Here is a 15,104-nt window from a genome sequence, read left to right as displayed (position 1 = left end):
TTATAGCTGGAGAATAATTCATTGGATGAAATATTCTGTTAAAAAAATAACCTAAAATGAAATAACTCAAGTTGTTTTAATACTAAAATTGATAATAATTTACTCAGAATGTGCAATAGAAACAGTAAAAAATAGATTTTATTTTTGTATACAAAACTGATTTCTTTAAATATTTTTTTTTATTGAAATGCATAGTTGTGTACATTAATTTTCCGTTTTGTATATGAAGTAAATACTTTTGTTTTGTGTTTACCCAATATGTTTAATTTTAATATTATTTATACTGACGATTTTTTTACGATTTTTAAAATGCAAGTGCCGATTATGACGATTTTTATCGAAAAAAGTGACGATTTTTCTTGAAATTTTATTGGCAGCCCTGGTGTGCACTGTTAGAAAGTGACCTTTTTGCAAGCTCAATGGACGATTTCGGCTGACGAAGGATGTGTTCAATTGTTACTTGGAATATAATTTTTGGTGTCATGTCAACGTCAATTTTATCGATATTACAATTGTCAGCCGTCTTAAACCTTTTGGCCAGTGGAAGCTTTCATCATTCATTATGCGTGCCTGTTCTGGTAACCACATGTATAATTTTTGCGTGGTGTCACACTTAAAAGGTGTTCTGGACTACATTTTACGCCATCACACACCTGAAAAATGTACTCGAACATTTATTATGTGTATGCTTGGTGATCGTATGCAAATTTAGATGATTTTTATAGAAAATAAATAACATCTTCTGAAATTTCAATGTGTTTTCTTTATATATTGCAAATCTTTTTGAGCAACATCACTTAAGTATATATGGCACAAAACACGATTTAAAAAATCCATCTCAAATTTGAAACAAAATTTCTTCTCACTGGTGTTTTTTAGTCAGCTGTTCAGTGTGTTCGAAACTGTAATGAGAGATCAAGGAAGGTATAGACAACGATAGTGAATTCACAGCGCGGTAGTTTGTCTGCACACCGTAGATGCTTCTTTTTCGTCTGCAAATGAGTGATTTTTTAATTTGGCTTTAATTTGTTTTCTTTCCTTTGTTCTCTTGATGAAACACCAAATATTGTTGTAATGCAAATTGACTGATTTGTACGGTAATTCTCGTTTTCCAAAAAGAAATTGAGTCACTTGACTGCGCAATTGAGTGGAATGACTGCCCACTGCAAATAAACCAAACCATGGTGAATTATAAAACTGTCTTTATATTTTCATGGTCTATGATAAAATGCATTGCAGAAAAAGTCAGCTGTTTAAATTTTTCGATCAGAAGTCCGAAAAAAGTGGTCTCACGTGCGAGCCAGAACAAGTAACTTTCTGTGTGGTGTGTAGAAAGTGTATCCCCCAAAAAAATCAAGGGAGTTGTGACCAAAATGCATCATTTCTCTGTAATTTCCGGTCAAAAACCTTAAACTAAAATTGATGATGGGATGCATCCAACTACCGAATGCTCATCTCATGGTCACAGATCTGTATATATATTTTAAAAATCCTTTTATATAGAAAATAAAGGTTTTATATTTAAACTATAATAACCCTTCCTGTTTTAATGTAGGTGCTTGTTTCTTAAAGGAGCAATAATGCGAACATGTGTCCCGCGTGGCGTAAAAAGTTGAAGAAAATTACTAGTTTTCTTATTCCGTTTTGATGAAATATATCCAATCCGGGCATTGGTGTTCTTTAAATATATTTATGACTCCTTTATGAACTTTGTTCAGGCTACTCTGGGCCACAGATATGTCTCGATCTTTTCCTAGGCCCCTTTTGGTAGCCACCTTCGACAAAGAAGCGTTGAGGTGGAATGTGGGCTGCTAATACATCCAACAGGTATTTGAAGGCTGGATTATTTACCCTATAATATTGTATCACAATGAACTGAATGGTTTAAGTGAATCGGAATCAAATCGGGCTGCCACTTTAACCCTATAAATCCCATGAACTAAGTAACAACCTCTTCATGTACAAGTATGTAGTTACAACGTTTCAGGCAACTCAAGTGGGTTAATGGCATCGCGTAGCTTTCTCCTTTCTATCCTTTAGACCTTGTTACGTTGATACGCCTCTCCTCAGCTACTACCATAAACACGGCACAAAACATTTTTGACGTTTTTCGCGTTTAACTCAACTTTTACATCAATTTAATACAATTTCAATTCAAAATTTATTAAAATAAAACAGTTGAAGCAAAACAGCTGACTTCGAATACTCTGAATTATTACTCCCATGTTATTCCCCTCCCCTACTGTTTAGAATAGGAGGATTTTACTCCCGGGGAAAATGAATTCCCAGGGAACACATTCCATAGGGAATATTCTGAATTGGGCTAGTAGTGGACGTCCAAAAACAGCAACAACAACAGAAATTGTAGCCAAAGTGCATGATATGGTATTAAATGATCGACGAATAAAAGTGCGTGAAATTGCTAATATCATGGGTAACTCAAATGATCGAGTCCATTTAATTTTGCATGAAGAACTACAGATGAAAAAGCTTTCTGCAAGATGGGTGCCGCATTTGTTAACAGTCGATCAAAAACATTTCTCAAGCTTGTTTGGATCGTTTTAAGCGAAATAAAATGGATTTTAAGCGTCGTTTCATAACTGTTGATGAGACATGGATCCATCACTATACTCCAGAGACAAAAGAACAATCCAAACAATGCATTGAAGCTGGAGGAAGTGCCCCAAAGAAGGCAAAAACAATTCAATCGGCTGGTAAGGTTATGGCAACGGTTTTTTGGGACTTCAAAGGTATTTTATTGGTTGACTATCTGCAAAAGGGTAAAACAATAAATTCAGAGTACTATTGCAACCTTTTGGATCAATTAAATGTACAAATTCGAGAAAAACGTCCTGGCTTACAACACAAAAAAATAATTGTTCATCAAGACAACGCACCAGCGCACAAAAGTGTTTTAACAATGGCTAAAATCAACGAATTAAAGTACGAGTTGCTTGACCACCCACCTTATTCTCCTGATTTAGCTCCCAGTGACTTTTACTTGTTCCCAAATCTAAAAAAATTCCTTGCTGGCATGCGTTTTACGCCAAATGAAGATGCAATTACAGTTGTAAACCACTATTTTGAAGACCTTGAGGAAAACTATTTTAATCAAGGGATAGAATTGCTAGAAAAGCGTTGGACTAAGTGTATTGAAGTTTCAGGAGATTATATTGAAAAATAAAAATATTTTTGAAAAACTAGCTGTTCTCTTTCATTGATAGGCTAAGAAGTTTCCGAACCGCCCTCGTATGTATATGACCATTTGGGCTTGATTGCAAAATGAGTTAAAATAAATAACAAATAAATAACTTTATTACAAATTAGCAACAACTCGAGTTAAAACCAACTAGCCCAATTCTGAATAACAACTTCCCTGGTTTTTTTTACCTACCCCCTGTTCCACTATTCTCAACAAACTCTCTCCGGGGAAATTTTCTCTTTTCCCTTATTCTAAACCAACTTCGAAAATGTGAAACTCTACGACGAATGCCAATAAAAAGGGGAAAACGATGGGAATAATTCCCCCAGAAAATCCAAGGGTGTTTCCAAGGGAAATCTCTGTATTTCTCTGTAATTTCAAGTCAAAAACCTCAAATAAAAACCAAAAAGAAAGACTAGTGTCATGCACCAGGATGGGATGCATCCAAGAAACGAATTCTCATCTCATGGTCGCAGATTTGTAAATATTTTGAAAAATCTTGCGTATTTAGAAAATACACGCTTTAAATTGAAATTATAGTACTCCTTCCTGTTATAATATAGGTACAATAATGCGGACATGCGTTCCGTCAACACATCCTATTACTCTTGGAATTCCATGCGCGGCGTAAAAAGCTAATGAAATTTCCTTTTTCCTTTTCCGTTTTGATGAAATATATCCCCTTTGGGCATATGTGTTCTTCAAATATTTTTATGACTTCTTTAAGAACTTTGTTCCGGCTACAGATACGTCCCCATCTTCTCCCACGCCCTTTTTAGTAGCTACGTTCGGCAAAAAAACGTAAAGCGGCAATTTTACTAGTGGGGATAATCCAAAAGTTTTTCCCTTCCCCTACCGTTTAGAATAGGATGATTTTACTCACGGGGAAATGCATTTCCAGGGAACGCATTCCCCAGGGAATATTTAGAATTGGGCTACCCGAGTAAAATCGGTGGATCTGATCATATATAATATGGTTGCTGATATAATTAGATCTACATAGATATGGCTCATATTGTGTTATATATGATTGTATATAATGTCAGATCTCTGCATATATATTGTTATATATAATTGTATAAACAATATCTACTATGATATAAATGTATATATTCATATATGACATCATATCCAATTGCATCTAGCATATATTGGACCATCTAATCGTACATGTATGATTATAAATTAAACACTAGTAATGAAAATAGCAATAGATTTTTATTTATTTATTTATTCAAAAATTCTGTAATATAAAGCCAAAAGAGCCATATAAAAATATATTAAAATATAACAAAAATACTGAGCAATCGATATAATGTAAATAAGTTAATATCATTAAAATTGGTCCCATAAATCAATAACTTTGAAATACATACGAGTTTCATAGAATACACCAAGTGAGTATGCAATAGATGAGATGTAATTGTAAATGTAAAAATATCACAGAATTTTTAAATTTACATCCAAAACATTGAATTCGGATCACACCTAAAAAAGTGATTCAAATTCAGCGCAACGGCTTTTGAAATAGAGGACTTCCGTCCTATGACAAGCCTATGTTAAATTCATCGCTTCTGTGTCAATTTTGCACAACTTCCGGATCCAAAAAGAACATTTTCATTACTTTTTTGGCGACGCTTTTTTTGCTGAGCCATTTTAAGGAATACAAACTTTGTGAAAATTTGCTTTGGGATATTCCCCATCAAGTTATAATGAAATCTGCAAAAAATATGTATATAATTTTATGACTTTTTTGACTTTTACAGATTTAGTTTTCACTTTAGTGAAAATTATACCCACCTTTAGGTTGCACTAGCCATATATTCCATGAGTTTGAGACGAAATGCGTTATTACACTGGTATAAAAAAGATGGTATGTGGCAATTACCGTTTGGTATTAATAAATTGGTTCACGTTACATTTTAATGTTGATACCACTTTATATAAAATCATTTACATCCGGTATTACTATTTTATTAACTATCGCATCGCCGTAACCTATGATATGTAGCCGTTGCGACCAATTATAATTGGTCGCCTTGGTAGTTTATTTTTTTTTCATGTGGCTTGTAAATAACAATATTTTAGGATAAGATGACTACCGAAAAAATGAATTCTGTGAATATAGCAAAGTAAAGGTAAGTATAATATATTTTAACATTTCTAAAATTTTCTAATGCGAACCTTCTTTAATTAGATGCGCAATTGGAATACAAAAACCATCCAAATACCAAATAGCACAGCTGAATTGGGAATAAAAATTTTGCATGGAGATATGATTAGTTGTAATGAATGTTATGTATTAAATGAATTAAAGAAACAAATATTACTATAATTAATACCGGGTTGGTATTAAACCCAATACCGTTTAGATATTATTTGGTAATACCGCACTGTTTATACATCAATACCTTTATGGTATAGACAATAATACCGCTCAGGTATTATTTTCATTATCATATTGGTACTTTCATAATACCGAAAGGTACTTTCATGCTTTGCGTACCGGCTGTACCATTCGGTATTGATATTGTACCATACGGGGTTGGCTAACTATCAATAACGTACGGTATTGTTTTGAGCAGAGAATGAAGCCGACCCATTTTTATCGGCGGCGGCTGACATTAAATTTTTGCATCCGGCGGCGGCGGCTTGACGCCTAAGCCGATATAAATAAGTCTCTTCGGCGGCGGGCAATTATCCATTATAAAATCAATTTGAAGTTATTCGAATGGTAATGAGATTAGTTGTACAACCAATCTTACAATCAAATTTACATTTCATTCAAATTTTCTGAGGTAAATTTTTGCAAAAGTATTATAACACTTTGAAATAGATTGATTCGGGGTGAAAGGCTCAATTTTTTTACTAAAATTACTACAATTATTAATAAAGTTTTTTGATTTAAACTAATATTTTTGATTAATTGGCGGCTAAATTTGAGTCGAGATGAGCCGACATATTCGGCGGCGGCGTCGACTGGCAAAAAATGGCCGGCGGCGACTGAAATCGGCGGCGCGACTCGGCGGCTTCATTCTCTGGTTTTGAGACCGTATGGCAATAATTTTTCTATGGGTGTACAATGGGAAAAAATGCGTAGTTCTAGAGGCAATCATTTCCAACACTGAGCTATTCTTACCACAAAAGATCTAGCATAAGTATTCCTACTCATACGAGGAATAAATATCTGAACGCGAAAAGGTAAAAACAGAAACCAAATCTAAAGGTCTAGAAGTGGGGACGATTAGATTTTTTTTATACCCTCCACCATAGGATGGGGGGTATATTAACTTTGTCATTCCGTTTGTAACACATCGAAATATTGCTCTAAGACCCCATAAAGTAGATATATTCTGGGTCGTGGAGAAATTCTGAGTCGATCTGAGCAAGTCCGTCCGTCCGTCTGTTGAAATCACGCTAACTTCCGGGAGCCACCGTGGTGCAATGGTTAGCATGCCCGCCTTGCATACACAAGGTCGTGGGTTCGATTCCTGCCTCGACCGAACACCAAAAAGTTTTTCAGCGGTCGATTATCCCATCTCAGTAATGTTGGTGACATTTCTGAGGGTTTCAAAGCTTCTCTAAGTGGTTTCACTGCAATGTCGAATGCCGTTCGGACTCGGCTATAAAAAGGAAGTTCCTTGTCATTGAGCTTAACATCGAATCGGGCAGCACTCAGTGACAAGAGAGAAGTTCACCAATGTGGTATCACAATGGACTGAATAGTCTAAGTGAGCCTGATACATCGGCCTGCCACCTAACCTAACCTAACTTCCGAACGAAACAAGCTATCGACTTGAAACTTCATCTGATCCGGCTGAAATTTGGTACATGGTGTTAGTATATGGTCTCTAATGACCATGCAAAAATTGGTCCACATTGGTCCATAATTATATATAGCCCCCATATAAACCGATCACCAGATTTAACCTCCGGAGCCTCTTGGAAGACCAAAATTCATCTGATTCAGTTGAAATTTGGTACGTGATATTAGTATATGGTATCCAACAACCATGCAGGAATTGGTTCATATCAGTCCATAATTATATATAGCCCCCATATAAACCGTTCCCCAGATTTGACCTCCGGTTCCTTTTGGAGAAACAAAATTCATCCGATCTGGTTGAAATTTGGTACGTGGTGGTAGTATATAATATTTAACAACCATGCCAAAAGTGGTCTATATCAGTCCATAATCATATATAGCTCCCATATAAACCGATCCCGAGATTTGGTATTGGAGCCTCTTGGAGGAGCAAATTTCATCCGAGTCAGTTGAAATTTGGTACATTTTGTTAGTATATGCCCGTTTAGAACCATGCTAACTAGGTCCATATCGGTCTATAGTTATATATAGCCCTCAGATAAATCGATCCCCAATTACACAAAAATTGTATATAACCCCCATATAAGCGACAATTCTGGCTCTCTACGTACCGTACAAAAGTCCATATCGATTCGGAATATGTAGACTTACCTATACATACCTTTTTTGTCTAATATATACCACGTATGGACTAAATCACAATTTAGAAAACAATGTTAAGAGGTTTTAAGATACTTCGATTTTGGATGACAGTCTTTCGTAGAAGTTTCTACGCAATCCATGGTGGAGGGTACATAAGATTCGGCCTGGCCGAACTAACGCCGTATATACGAAATGAGTACATAATTAATTTTTTCCATTTCTAAACGAATGAAATAAGCAGTAAGAACACCCAGAAAAAAGTGCCTTCGAAACTAAAGGAAAAAATGTTTATCAATTTAGTTTAGCCATTTTATTCCCATTAAGTTAAATTTTTGTGTGAAATAATAAAATTTACTTGTTTCAATAAAAAAATCCTAAACTGAAAGCAGTTGGGAATAGCTCATTAACTAGAATAGGGCATGGAATTTTACTAATACTGAACAAGAAAATATTATTCACAGATAACAAAGCATTCGTAAAAATAAACAAAAACCGAACTAAAACCAAGTTTCCTCAAATTTAGTAAAATTTCTTATAAAGTGATAATTTTGACTTCCTTTACGAGTATGATAGAAAGCTTATCATACATACGAAACCGCACACTAGATATGCTAGTGTTCTCGAGACGTCAGATATCACTCTTGATATCTGCTTTAACGGGTCGCTGCCTGATAGGCGATTTTGCAAAAACTATAGGCGCGAAGTATAATGACTATTGTATGAGCTGTCATGATGCGGAAGAAAAGGAATCAATTAAACACCTCTTGTGTGAGTGTCCTGCATTTTGTGTAAAGCGCAAGCAACTTTTAGGAGCATATAGCTTCAGATTACTGGCGGATCTGGAAAACGTTAACTTAAGCAGTCTGCTAATGTTTTTTGGAACAATCTGATTGGTTCAACAAAGAAAAATAATCAAGAAGGTTCAGCGGTTAAAACTAGAAGTGCCCATATGTAATAGGTACTCTTAGTTAATGTGGTATCACAATGTACTGAATAGTCTAAGTGAGCCTGAATCTTAATCGGGCTGCCACTTTAACCTACATACGGATAACACTTGGCATAGAAAAATATTTTAGTTCATTCGTACTAAGAAGTATTCAATTCTTTCAGAACTTAAGGAAACACACTTGTTAGAATATAGGAAATGTTCCTATATTTCTTTTATCTACCTGGAATCGATACTTGTAATCGATATGTTTACGCGTGGGTTGTTTTTTTTTTAGTTGGAATCGTGTTGTTATGGTATACGGAGAGATTATTAAAAATAATTTAGTAAAATAATATAATAAATAACAAATAAAATTTATAAAATATTATTTATATTAAATAAGTGAGGAATTTTTTCGTTTTTTATACCCTTCACCACTACTGTGGTACAGGGTATAATAAGTTTGTGCATTTGTATGTAACGCCAAGAAGGAAAAGTCTGAGACCCATCGTTTAGTATACCGATCGTCTTAGAATTAAATTCTGAGTCGATTTAGCGATGTCCGTCTGTCTGTCTGTCTGTCTGTCTGTCCGTCTGTCTGTCTGTCTGTTGATGTATTTTTGTGTGCAAAGTACAGCTCGCAGTTTTAGTCCGATTGTCCTAAAATTTGGTATGGGGTCCTGTTTCGGCTCAAAGACGATCCCTATTGATTTTGGTTCAGATTTAGATATAGCTGCCATATACATTTTTCACCGATCTGGTCATAATTGGCGTGTATATCAACCGATCTTCCTCAAATTCCGTACATCTCAATATTTTATGAGTCTCGAAAAACTTGCAGAATATCATCCAAATCGGTTCAGATTTAGATATAGCTCCCATATATAGCTTTCGCCCGATTTACACTCCTTTGTCCACAGAGGCCAATTTTTTGCTCCGATTTAGTTGAAATTTTGCACAGGGAGTAGAATTAGCATTGTTGCTATGCGTGCCTAATTTGATTGGAATCGGTTCAGATTTAGATATAGCTCCCATATATAACTTTCGCCCGATTTACACTCATATGACCACAGAGGCAAATTTTTTGCTCCGATTTACTTGAAATTTTGCACAGGGAGTAGAATTAGCATTGTTGCTATGCGTGCCAAATTTGGTTGAAATCGGTTCAGATTTAGATATAGCTCCCATATATATGTTTTTCTGATTTCGACAAAAATTGTCAAAATACCAACATTTTCCTTGTAAAATCGCCACTGCTTAGTCGAATAGTTGAAAAAATGGCCCTAATTTTCTTAAACTTCTTATACATATATATCGAGCGATAAATCATAAATAAACTTTTGCGAAATTTCCTTAAAATTGCTTCAGATTTATATGTTTCCCATATTTTTTTACTAACATTGTGTTCCACCCTAGTGCATTAGCCGACTTAAATATTAAGTCTATAGATTTTGTAGAGTCTATCAAATTCTGTCCAGATCGAGTGATATTTAAATGTATGTATTTGGGACAAACCTTTATATATAGCCCCCAACACATTTGACGGATGTGATATGGTATCGAAAATTTAGATCTACAAAGTGGTGCAGGGTATAATATAGTCGGTCCCGCCCGACTTTAGACTTTCCTTACTGGTTTTTTTTGAAAATTATTAAACATAAACAACAAACCATACGTCTATCAATGTTCGTGATTGTGTATAAAGAAAGAATACACCAGAAGAATAACAACCCCTTCATATTTATCTTAAATTATCAGGTAATGTTCAGTGACGCTAACCTTTTGTGAAAAAATTGGTTTATGATTTTTTATATTCGTAGGTATTGAAATTGTAAAAGGAGGACAAAATCGTTAGGCAGCAACTTATTAAAAGTGGAAGGTACAATAAGAAGAAAAAAATGCGTTTTACAGTTGATAACATTAACATGCATGGAAATTGGAAATAGTGGAATAATAAACTAATAATTTAAGGCCAGTCGATGCTGTTGATTCTTAATAAATATATTCAATATATTAATAAAACATGTCTTTTATTGAAGAAAAAATTGATTATATAAATAAATAAAATTGTATTTAAAAACGAAGGTAAGCAGTTCTAATTTTGAAGTAAAAGGTTTACCACAAATATATAAGATTTGTCCAAATGAATGAAAAAAGTTCAATAAAATCATTCCATATATGAATTCAATTCAGTTAAATTTTTTCATTCTGTAGTATAGTGGTACATAAATATAGGAAAATGTTAACTAATATATGGAATGCATTCTACCTAATTTTTATGAAAATCACATCGTTCAAACAAATAAAAATGTCTTTGGTGCTATACGAAGTTCAACTTTCTTCACAATGAGTTCACTTTAACTTAAAGAAGGGGTCACTTTTTCTGGGTGTACGAGAAGGAGTGGTTCGATCGGAACCAAAATTTGCATTTGTCTTAGTTTTAACCACACAGAAAAAAAGTGTCTCGTAAATTTAAGAAGATTTTTACAATAATTTATTACAAGAATTTTCCAGAATTTTAGTTCATTTTTCGTATCTTCAACGAAAATTAACTACTCGAAAGGAAATTTTACAAATTCTAAGTAGCAATCGTTTAGTTCATGGCCTGCAAAATACGATGGAAATTTCCTTAAAAACTTTCTTAACTGGTAGTTAAAAATTCGTTTGTCATGCTATAAAACTACTTGTGAAATGTAAAGTATTTTCTAAATAATAAGTGCAATTTACTATACTATTTTTTTGTATGAGAAAATATTTTTTTACGAAAAATGAACTTGAAAGTGGATAGGAATTTCTTACTGACAATTCCTATAGTTAATAATTGTTTGTAAAAAATTACACAATGAAATATTTTTAGTTCACATGTAATTAAATTTATAGACATTTTCGTCAAAAATGGTAGGTAACATTTCATGCAAATTTTAAGTTAAACGTTTCATCGCTCATAAACTGGTGTGCCTTTACGAATATTATTCTTAGAGTAAATTGTCAGCAGATGATATGAACTAATGCATAGTACAGAGATCTTTATCGGCATAGTGGAATGTGATTAATGTAAAGATGATGTTACTTGAGTTTTGTTGTGTATACATGAGCGTGGGGTTGTTTTTATTTTTGTCCATTTAGTGGTTTGTGTGTGTGTGTGTTTGTTATTCGCGGATGGTTTATTTGGCTGGATGAGGTGTTGTTTTCAATAAAGGCACATGTGTTTTTGTTGTTGTAGGAATGTTTTTGCTTTGATTGGTTTTGTTTGGCATGCTTCAGTTGTATAGTTGGCGTTGGCGTGGGCTGTTGCATCTTTTTAGCTGGTATGCAACAAGGGAATATAAAGACATGGAATATTTTGGATTTTTGAGACATATATTGGTGTTTGTTTATTAAACCTTGTAAATGAAAGTTATTAATATTTTATCGGTAGTTTAGAAAAAAGTTTTTAAGAATATTTAGGAAAATATGTTGAAAGTGTATTGAAATTTTTATTATTCTATGTAAAAAAATAATATTCAATTCCAGATGAATTTGGAAAATTTTTGTTATATCTCAGCGTATAGTTTATTCATAAATTGGTAAGTATTTTTATACCCTTCACCACTACTGTGGTACAGGGTATAATAAGTTTGTGCATTTGTATGTAACGCCAAGAAGGAAAAGTCTGAGACCCATCGTTTAGTATACCGATCGTCTTAGAATTAAATTCTGAGTCGATTTAGCGATGTCCGTCTGTCTGTCTGTCTGTTGATGTATTTTTGTGTGCAAAGTACAGCTCGCAGTTTTAGTCCGATTGTCCTAAAATTTGGTATGGGGTCCTGTTTCGGCTCAAAGACGATCCCTATTGATTTTGGAAAAAATCGGTTCAGATTTAGATATAGCTGCCATATATATTTTTCACCGATCTGGTCATAATTGGCGTGTATATCAACCGATCTTCCTCAAATTCCGTACATCTCAATATTTTATGAGTCTCGAAAAACTTGCAGAATATCATCCAAATCGGTTCAGATTTAGATATAGCTCCCATATATAGCTTTCGCCCGATTTACACTCCTTTGTCCACAGAGGCCAATTTTTTGCTCCGATTTAGATGAAATTTTGCACAGGGAGTAGAATTAGCATTATAGCTATGCGTGTCAAATTTGGTGGAAATCGGTTCAGATTTGGATATAGCTCCCATATATAGCTTTCGCCCGATTTACACTCATATGACCACAGAGGCTAATTTTTTGCTCCGATTTAGTTGAAATTTTGCACAGGGAGTAGAATTAGCATTGTTGCTATGCGTGCCTAATTTGATTGGAATCGGTTCAGATTTAGATATAGCTCCCATATATAGCTTTCGCCCGATTTACACTCATATGACCACAGAGGCAAATTTTTTGCTCCGATTTACTTGAAATTTTGCACAGGGAGTAGAATTAGCATTGTTGCTATGCGTGCCAAATTTGGTTGAAATCGGTTCAGATTTAGATATAGCTCCCATATATATGTTTTTCTGATTTCGACAAAAATTGTCAAAATACCAACATTTTCCTTGTAAAATCGCCACTGCTTAGTCGAATAGTTGAAAAAATTGCCCTAATTTTCTTCTTATACATATATATCGAGCGATAAATCATAAATAAACTTTTGCGAAATTTCCTTAAAATTGCTTCAGATTTATATGTTTCCCATATTTTTTTACTAACATTGTGTTCCACCCTAGTGCATTAGCCGACTTAAATTTTAAGTCTATAGATTTTGTAGAGTCTATCAAATTCTGTCCAGATCGAGTGATATTTAAATGTATGTATTTGGGACAAACCTTTATATATAGCCCCCAACACATTTGACGGATGTGATATGGTATCGAAAATTTAGATCTACAAAGTGGTGCAGGTCCCGCCCGACTTTAGACTTTCCTTACTGGTTTTAATATGACTTTCTTTTAAAAAGAATATTTTTTATGTATATTATTATTTGTTAATTAATTTTTTTGGAAACCAGTTTAATGTTTTTCTTTGTTGTAAAAACAATATTTAATTTCAGAGAAACTCCAGATGGATTCGAACAAATTTAAAAAATAGAGAATTGGTAAGTTTTCTTTTAAAAATTGCCTTTTTTCCACTAGAATATTTACGTTTTTATGACCTTTTTATCATCAAAATTACAGGTTTTTAATACCTTATTTTAGTATTTCTTTAATCAAATTTTTTGGAAACCAATGTAATATTTTTAATGTAAAAACAAATATTTAATTTCAGAATAACCCCTTAAAAATTTGGACAAATTTTTAGTACTCCTTTGCCTGTTATTTAATAGTGAATTGGTAAGGATTCTTTAACTTTCTTTTAACCCTGGACAGTCATCCTTATTTTTTGTACATTAACGTCATCCTTCGTCATGTTGACTACGGCTGATTTCAAGACGCTATAATTTTCATCGTGAGCGAAAAAGTGAACCAAACTTGAATTTATTTTCTTATTCAATTTGGTTTTAAGTAGTATAAAACAAAAATTCATAAAACGGTCGAATTAGTATAACTTAAATTTACCATTTCCCAATAGACTAAAATGCATTTTAAATCGAAAATGAAATTACGTGTCGTCATTTTGACGAATGATGACTGTCTAGGGATATCAAGAATATTTGGTTTTTTATGCATATTATTATTTTTTCATTAGATTTTTTGAAAACCTATTTAATAATTTTATTTAATGTAACAAAATATTTAATTTCAGAGTAACCCAAATAAATTTGGACAACTTTTTATATTTCCCCTCAGCGTACAATTTAATAGAGAATTGGTAAGTTTCATATTAAAACTTTGGCTTTCTTTTAACTAGAATATTTATTTTATTATATCTTTCACATCGATAACAACACAGTTTTATGAGTTTATTTAGAATACTTCATTATTTCTCTAATTGTTTCAGGTACAAATTTTATGAGATACGTTTTCCAAAGAAAAGTTAAATTCCTTACACCATTTGATAAAATGCCCCAAATATTGTAAGTTACAAGCTAAAATGAAGAATTAAAAATTATATTTCATTACATGGTGTTAATTTTTAACAATTTTCATTATTGTTTCCATTTTTTCCAGCAAGATATGTGAAAAAAGTACCTACGATGAATAAAAAAAGGATAAGTCAAAATGTCCAAACAGCGGGTTCAAATGAACTACTCTCTGTTCCACGTGGTCATAATTTTTATTCACAAAAAACATTGTATTAAGAACTTTCATCATAAGTTTTTATAATAAAGTACTTTTGCTTAAAGAAAGTTTAATTTTAATGTATGAAAATTTTCATAATAGTAAAACGGTTTGTTGTTCCTTTAATTATTTAATTTCTCTGTACTGTGGAATGATTGATTTAAAAATAGTTTAGTCGTCGACATTTTAAAGAGACTGTTAACCAATTTTTATTATCGGGTTTCCCAAAAAATAAGCAAGTAAACCAAAATAATACTGACTTGTTAACTTGGTAGTGGTATATAAATCTTATGGCGTTGTACAAATGAACTAAAAT

The 15,104-nt window shown here is 33.2% G+C and overlaps 1 long non-coding RNA gene across 1 annotated transcript; it reads left to right on the top strand.

Annotated features, from left to right (window-relative positions):
* Positions 1–5,256: 5,256 nt before the first annotated feature.
* Positions 5,257–5,564, top strand: LOC142225608 (uncharacterized). The gene is made up of 2 exons (XR_012719339.1): positions 5,257–5,340; positions 5,400–5,564. It is a non-coding gene; the product is annotated as an uncharacterized LOC142225608 (long non-coding RNA).
* Positions 5,565–15,104: the final 9,540 nt, after the last annotated feature.

Source organism: Haematobia irritans, chromosome 2 (assembly GCF_050003625.1).
Source record: "Haematobia irritans isolate KBUSLIRL chromosome 2, ASM5000362v1, whole genome shotgun sequence".
Classification (NCBI taxonomy): Eukaryota; Metazoa; Arthropoda; class Insecta; order Diptera; family Muscidae; genus Haematobia; species Haematobia irritans.
Note: the sequence above shows the minus strand (reverse complement) of the source record. Positions and strands in the feature narration are given on the sequence as shown.